The sequence below is a fragment of the Quercus suber genome, unplaced genomic scaffold, assembly GCF_002906115.3.
Source record: "Quercus suber isolate HL8 unplaced genomic scaffold, Cork oak 2.0 scaffold_151, whole genome shotgun sequence".
Classification (NCBI taxonomy): domain Eukaryota; kingdom Viridiplantae; phylum Streptophyta; class Magnoliopsida; order Fagales; family Fagaceae; genus Quercus; species Quercus suber.
The window spans coordinates 712262-720895 of record NW_027069612.1 but is presented as its reverse complement, the minus strand read 5'-3'; the positions used below and the strand labels follow the sequence as shown (position 1 = coordinate 720895).

The 8634-nt window shown below is 45.3% G+C and overlaps 1 pseudogene; it reads left to right on the top strand.

The window, feature by feature from the left end:
• Window positions 1–614: 614 nt before the first annotated feature.
• The window catches only part of LOC112022236 (glutamate receptor 2.8-like), a 35484-nt pseudogene continuing 27464 nt past the window's right edge, over window positions 615–8634 (top strand).

Here is an 8634-nt window from a genome sequence, read left to right as displayed (position 1 = left end):
TTTCAAAAAGATGTTGCAAATGTGTTAAATCATCAATTATAGATTAATCTCTCCTAATAGTTTGAGACTTTGATTTTTGTAAAATAATATCCTACAAAGTCATACACCAAGTAATATCTATCTCTCTCTCTTAAAATCAAAATATAAAATTAAAAATTAGATTACAATTTTATTTAACTATGCATCATCTTATATCCAAAATAAAGTATCTTTTTCAATCGCAATATATTTTTATTTTTTTTATTAATATTTATAGGTTCAACTATGATATTCAATTCTCTATATGAAATTAACATTAATCTAATTGGTATTATTTATGTACTTAATGTATTAAATTAACCTTAATTTGATTAGTATTAAATAATTTTGTTTAATTAATATTTACATATTAAAGGTCCCGCATAAATTTTTCGCGGGCCGGCCCTGTATGTAGGTTTCAAAGTTATTATAACTTATTATACTTCATATCTGAAAATATCTATACCCACTTGCATTCATCTAGAGCATGGCCCATGCATTCATGTCTATCCAAATCAGTATTAAAGTGATATTGATTAATAATATGAAGCTTCATTCAGACATTCAGCTAGCAATTAGCATAGGTTAGCATGACAATGACAAACCAGAAGCCCTTCCTTTCTAAATTCCTATCCTTTCTTTTGCTCAGTCTCAGCCTTTGCGGTTACGAGCCTTTGATGATGGCAAATGAGTTGATACCAGTTGGAGTAGTTCTTGATTTGAAGTCCCCGGTTGGAAGAGTGGCAGAGAGGTATATGGCCATGGTGCTTTCAGACTTCTATGCTGTGAATCATAACTATAGCACAAGACTTTCTCTCCTCGCAAAGGATTCTGGGAATGATGTAATTGCTGCAGCATCTGCAGGTGGACGTAAAACTAAATGTTTCACACATATGCACATTATATAACATAAGCACAAGCTAGCTCTCACACAAATGAAAACATGATAGGTTGTGCATATATCGCTCCACCACTGCAGAGGGTTCAAATGAACCCCCTGACCCGAAATTATATATATATATATATAATATTTTTATTAAAAATTGTTTTGAACCCCTGACAATACATATGAACCCCCTGACCCGAAATTATATATATATATATATAATATTTTTATTAAAAATTGTTTTGAACCCCTGACAATACAAATTTGCACACCCTCACCTTCAAACCTGACCCTTTTTATTTAAAGCTCAGCTAAAACTCTGAAAAAAAAAAAGAAAAAAAAAGTCCAATAGAAAATTTCGGTCTTTAATTTCAGAAAAACAAAGCCCATAAATAAAATTTTGAAAAATCATAAAAATAAAGCCGAATAAAACCTAGTAGTTGTTGCTGTGTAGCCTCAAAAACTCCTACTATCCTTCTTCACTCTCCAAACCCAAAGGAAAAAGGCTGTTTATGCTTCACACACAAAATCTGCCACTACTTAGCCCACGATTTGCCACCGCTGCCACTTAATTGCCGCTTGATATGCCGCCTGGATCTGGTTTTGACAATCTATGTTCTTAATCGTTACCTCTCTCTCTCTCTCTCTCTCTCTCTGAGTGTGTTTTTGCTTTGTCTTTATCTCTGTTCATGTGTCTTCTTCGAAGCTCCACCTCTTACTCACATGTTTGATGTCTTGCCATACGGTGAATATGGGTTATAGTGTTTTGTATTTTTTAATTGAGTTTTGAGCCATATACGTGCCTGATTGTGTAGTCACTGTTATTGTGTTTCTATGAATCTATGTGTAGTCATAATTAAGTTTGTCTTTTGCACTTTTACTATTTGACTGAATTTGTGACTTGTGAGTAGTTGTTGGCTATGTGGATGGGTCAATACATTAACACTAAAGGACAATAAAATTATAAAATATTTAAAGAATTGTAAATTTATAAATTAAAAAATTACAAAAAAATCAATTAATAACAATAATTAATATGTTTATTACATTAGAAAAAAATATGCCAAATGATCTTATAGTTTATTTTTTATTCTTTTGCTAGAACTATAGACAAATTTGTAATAAGTAAACTCCATAGGCTGCAAGATTCACCTTTTACTCAAGATTTATCTTCTAATCAAGATTCTTATTGACCCCCCTGGACAAAAATCCTAGAGCTGCACCTGACTCCACATGATGAAATACCACTGGAAATGTGTTTTTTTTCCCCAAAAATCTTGACAATAATTCATCTAAAAAGCAAGGAAAAGTGTTACATACACTAGGATAGTGTGGCCTACAAAGCTTCTCATAAGAAGATTTTTAAGATTAGGATATTGTGGGGGGGGGGGGGGGGGGGGGAAGCCCAAAGCTACTAAATGGGCCCGGAACCCACTGATTAAGGGCCATGGTGCTTCCGAGAATTAATAGACGGTTGGGGCGGCCCACCTAAAGCAGGAAGCCCTGAAGCAGAAGGGGAGTGCCGTCCGAGGAGGCCACCATTTGTCCGAGGATGTCTTTCTCCTCGGCTGTGATAAGCTTTGATCAAACGAATGTGTGAAAAGTCCGTCTAACCGCCCCAACGATCCCAACGGTGATGATGGACTTTGGGTGGATCCGGAAATGATCAAAACTAGAAAATATCTGAAGGAAAGGCTGGTACCACCGCATTTAATGCACTGCAACAGCTTTTCTGACTGCATTTATGTGGAGAAGACCCCTGAACAGTGCACCATCAGCTATCACAACGAACTAAAGTAGATGCACGACATGACATGCACTCGAGTGGATGCGTGGATGAAGGACAAGTGGACGATAGAGATTATAGGAAGGGAGGCTATATAAAAAAGAAGGGTCCCTGATAATAAAGGGGGAGAAAAAAGAGGGAGAAAAACTTTACTAGAGCTCCAAACGTTGTAATCACTGTTTATTCAATAAAGCACCTCTTCGGACATTCATTCATGGAGTTATCCGATCTTTAGTTCACGCTATCATTAGTGCATATGGCCAAGCTGACTGCTCTGTGCTTCATAACCAGCCCAGCTCTTTCGCCCACTCTCTACAAATTCATTGTTTTGGGTTCGTTGGGCCTATAACCAATCCCTTTTGGGCTTAGGCCACAAAAGTCGACCCTACAATTGGCGCCGTCTATGGGAAGAGCTTGTGCAGGGGTGGAGACAACGGTAGGTGATGGCGGAACACGGTGAACAAGAAGCAGAGTCTAGGGCACCTCAGCAGGAGGACCCTTTCCTTAACCTAGAGCGAAGGCAGGACCGCGAGGGTAGCGTGCACACCGTACCTCTTGGTCAGAGCCAGTCACATGGCGGAAGCCACATATCCCATGCAGAGAAGAACCGAGATTTGCAGCGGGAGGTTGAAAAACTAAAAAGGGAATTACGCTATGCAAAAAGGAAACGGGCTCCCTTGTATTCCGATGAGGACCCTGATGATTAGCCGGACGTCACTTATCAACCCAAATCCAGGACACCGGCCAGCGAGACCTATACCTACGAACAGGAATCTCCTCATAAGGGGCAACGCGGAAGTCCATCCCGCGGAGACGTCGGAAGCGACGCCATGAGCAAGGCTCTAAACCAGATTTCCAGGTCACCCTTCACGTGCAGGATCGAAGAGGCTAGACTTCGTAGGCGCTTTAACCAACCAACGTTCACCATCTACAACGGCAAAACAGACCCCGTGGAACACGTGAGTCATTTTAACCAGAGGATGGCTGTCTACTCCAGGGACGAAGCGCTGATGTGCAAGGTTTTCCCCTCTAGCCTCGGGCCAGTTGCCATGAGGTGGTTCGATGGGCTGAGCCCAAATTCCATCAGCTCATTCAAAGAGCTCACCCGGGCGTTTGATTCGCGATTTGTTACATGCCGAAGAGTGGCCCGACCTCTATCCTCTCTGCTGTCCTTGACCATGAAGGAAGGAGAATCTCTGAAGGTGTACTCGGATAGATATTGGGAAATGTTTAACGACATGGAGGGCAATTTTGACGTGATGGCCTTGGAAACGTTTAAGCTCGGCCTCCCTACCGACCACGGTTTAAGGACATCCCTGTCTGGTAAGCCCGTCACTAGCATTCGCCAGCTAATGGACCGCATTGAGAAGTACAAAAGAGTTGAAGAAGACCAACAGCAATGGAAGGGCAAGGAGAAGGTTATCCCCCTGAAAGGAGGGATTTCAGGTCAGATCGATACACCAGCAGCAAGCCGAGGAGAGACTTTCCTGCGCAGTCAGGAACAGCCAATCCCCAAACCGTCAACACCGTATTCAGAGACCCAGTCCACCAAGTTTTGGCAAAGGTCAAGAACAAGCCATTTTTCAAGTGGCCGAACAAGATGGCGGGGAATCCTGACAGACGTAACCGCAATCTCTACTGCCAATACCACCAGGATCATGGGCACACAACTGAGGACTGCAGGGATTTGTGGATTCATCTGGAACAACTAGTCAGCGAGGGGAAATTGCGACATCTCCTGCATCACACTAGGGACCGAGGAGGTCTGACGAGCGCGGACTCCCGGAGGGATGACACTCTGAAACCCTCTCTGGGAACTATCAACGTTATCTTTGCGGCACCAGGGAGAACAGGATCCTGGCCGTCCAAGGTCCTGTCTGTGGATCGGTTACCTGCGGGGGAATCTGGCCAGGGTCCGAAGAAATGCAGACTTGATGAACAGCTGGTTTTAGGCTTCTTGGACGCCGACAAAGTGGGTACTGTCCAGCCTCATGATGATGCGTTGGTCGTCACCCTTAGAATTGGGGGGTATGATGTGAAACGGGTGATGGTTGACCAAGGAAGCGCTGCGGAGATAATGTACCCTGATCTCTACAGGGGGCTGAACCTCAAACCGAGTGACCTAACACCATATCATTCTTCGCTGATCAGTTTTGAAGGAAGGGTTGTTACCCCGAAAGGCCAAATACGACTGCCTGTGCAGACTGGCTCAGAGGTGGTGGAGGTGGATTTCATAGTCGTAGACGTCTTCTCACCCTACACGGCAATTGTAGCCAGACCCTGGCTTCATGCGCTGGGGGCGGTTTCTTCCACCTTGCATCAAAAAATCAAGTATCCTTTCGAAGGCCGAGTTTGCGAAGTCCGGGGGGATCAATCCATAGCGAGACAATGCTTGGTGGCTGCCATTCAACACGAGCCCGGAGCTGGGTCATCAGCCAGGGATTTATAGCAAACAAAGCACCGATCATCGCCCGTTGAAGATTCGATCCATGACGCGGGGTGCGAAGATTTGACGAAAGTCATCATTGGGGATGATCCCGAGAAATTCTTTCAACTCAGATCCCAATTGCCGTTGCAGGAAAAGGAGGAGTTAGTGCAACTTCTTAAGGAGAACCTCGACGTATTTGCTTGGGATGCTTATGAAGCCCCGGGGGTGGATCCGGAATTTATATGCCACCATTTGAGGGTAAACCCCATGATCACCCCTAAGAAGCAGCCCCCTCAGCGTCCGTCTAAGGAACACGCTGAGGCAGTCAGAGAAGAAGTGGCAAAGCTCAAACAGGCTGGGGCTATTAAAGAGGTCTTCTACCCGGAGTGGTTGGCGAATACTGTGGTGGTGAAGAAAAAGAGCGGGAAATGGCGAGTATGTGTAGATTTCACCGACTTAAACAAGGCGTGCCCTAAAGATCCATTCCCCATGCCTAAAATCGATCGACTAGTGGACGCCACCGTCGGGCACCCCCGAATGAGCTTCTTGGACGCATTCCAAGGCTATCATCAGATACCCTTAGCCCTGGAAGACCAAGAAAAGACTGCTTTTGTGACCCCCACGGGTAACTATCACTACAAGGTGATGCCGTTCGGTTTGAAAAATGCGGGGTCTACTTACCAAAGAATGATGACGAGAATGTTTGAACCGCAGTTAGGAAGAAATATCGAGATTTACATAGATGACATGGTGGTAAAAAGCAAAGTGGTGTCCGAGCATGTAAAGGACCTGGAAAGCACCTTTGAAATTCTCAGGAAGTACAATCTACGCTTGAACGCTGCCAAGTGCTCGTTTAGCGTGGGGTCAGGCAAGTTCCTGGGGTATATGGTGACTCACAGGGGAATTGAGGTCAACCCCGACCAGATAAAGGCCATTAATGAGTTACAACCTCCTCGGAACCCTAAGGAGGTTCAGAAGCTGACAGGAATGACGGCAGCCCTAAATCGATTTATCTCTCGATCGGCGGATAGGTGCCGGCCTTTCTTTTCCTTGATTAACAAGTGGAAAGGTTCGAGTGGACAGAGGAGTGTGCCGCGGCCTTCCAACAGTTAAAGGACTATCTAGCTCGACCACCGATCATGTCCAGCCCCGAGCCCGACAAAGTCTTGTTTGCGTATATCGCAGTAGCCACCCATGCTGTAAGCTTGGTCCTGATCCGAGCAGATGGCGGTGTGCAGAAACTTGTTTATTGTGTGAGCAAATCGCTTCATGAAGCCGAGGTCCGTTACTTACTGTTGGAAAAGGCTATTTTAGCAGTGGTGCACGGCACACGAAAGCTCCCGCATTATTTCCAAGCCCATACAGTCATCGTCCTCACCCAGCTTCCGCTCAGGGCTATACTCCGAAGTGCAGACTACACCGGGAGAATTGCAAAATGGGGGACGATCCTAGGAGCTTTTGACATCAAGTATATGCCACGTACCTCGGTCAAGGGCCAGGTGCTTGCTGATTTGGTAGCCGAGTTCACAGAGCCGCGAATAGAAGAAGTTAAGCTAACACTGGACATGGATGAAAAATCGGTTGGCATGGTTTCCCGACAAGAACCCTCCCTTTGGGAAGCGTACGTGGATGGTGCTGCAAACCATAGAGGCTCCGGGGTGGGGCTAGTGCTGATATCCCCCGAAGGAATCGTTATTGAAAAAGCATTAAGGTTAGGCTTCCCGGCGACGAATAATAAGGCAGAATACGAAGCCCTGTTGATGGGGATGAGTATGGTCCACAGGATGGGAGGAAGGGCGGTAAAAGTATTCTTGGACTCCAGATTGGTTGTGGGTCAAGTCCAGGGAGAGTTTGAGGCAAAGGACGAAAGAATGCAAGGATACCTAAGCCGAGCTAAGCGCTTGCAGTCAGGGTTCGAGTCTTTCAGTCTGTTGCACATTCCTAGGAGTGGCAACTCGCACGCCGACTCTTTAGCCACCCTAGCCACCTCTTCGGCACAGGATTTGCCGAGAGTAATCCTCGTTGAGGACCTACATGAGCCTACCGAAATGGGAAGAGGAACGCCCCAAGTACATCAGGTCAGGGCTGGTCCCAGTTGGATGGACCCGCTGGTTAAGTTTCTGAAGGAAGATATCCTGCTCGAAGAGAAGGGAGAAGCCGATAAGATTCGGAGGAAGGCAGCCAGGTTCTGGCTATCTGAGGATCAGAAACTATACAAACGCTCCTACTCAAGGCCGTACTTGTTGTGCGTACATCCCGAAAGGGCCGAGCTGTTATTAGAGAAACTGCATGAAGGAATCTGTGGAAGCCACACTGGAGGAAGATCCTTGGCTCACCAAGCAATCACTCAGGGTTATTGGTGGCCGAACATGCAAAATGAAGCCTTGGATTATGCCAAGAAGTGCGACCAGTGTCAGCGATTTTCTCCGCATATACATTAGCCAGGGGGGACTCTTAACCCACTATTCAGCCCATGGCCTTTTGCCCAGTGGGGCTTGGATATCGTGGGACCATTCCCTAAGGCTGCAGGAAACAAGAAATATCTACTAGTCGGCACTGATTACTTCACCAAATGGGTCGAAGCAGAGCCTCTAGCAAACATCTGAGACGTAGACGTGCAAAAGTTTGTGTGGAAGAATATAGTTACTCGATTCGGAGTCCCATATGCCATTATCTCGGACAACGGCCTGCAGTTTGACAGCAAAGCCTTTAAGAGCTATTGTAGCGAGCTGGGGATCATAAATAGGTACTCCACCCCCGCTTATCCCCAGGGTAATGGCCAGGCAGAAGCTATCAACAAGGTCATTGTGAATAGCTTAAAAAAGAGGTTAGACGACGCGAAGGGTAAATGGGTGGAAGAATTACCACATGTGCTTTGGGCTTACAGAACCACTCCACGCAGGTCTACCAGAGAGATCCCTTTCTCAATGACATACGGGGCTGAAGCCGTTATACCTTTGGAAACTGGATTCCCGACACTGAGAACTAGCTCGTTTAGTCCGGTGGGTAACGACGAGCTGCTAGGGAAAAGCTTGGACCTCATTGATGAAAGGAGGAAAAATGCAATGGTCCGATTAGCACATTACCAACAAAAGCTTAGACAGGGCTATGATGCCAACGTAAGGCTCAGGCCTCTGGAACCTGGCGATCTTGTACTAAGAAAGGTGGTTGGCACTGCAAAGAATCCAGCGTGGGGAAAGCTAGGTCCTAATTGGGAAGGACCGTATCGTATTACTTCAAGAGCTGGGATTGGGGCATACTTCCTTGAAGACCTAGATAATCACGTGATACCACGCCCGTGGAATGTAAATAACCTCAAAAGGTATTATTATTAATCAAACTCTTCTTTTCATCAGCGTATCGAAATGTTACGATTCATTTAAGTGTTTAAACTTAAATCCATTCATGCCTGTAGTCCTCGGACCAGATGATTTGAGTTAGTTAACACTGTCACGATTCATTTAAGTGTTTAAACTTAAATCCATTCATGCCTGTAGTCCTCGGACCAGATGATTT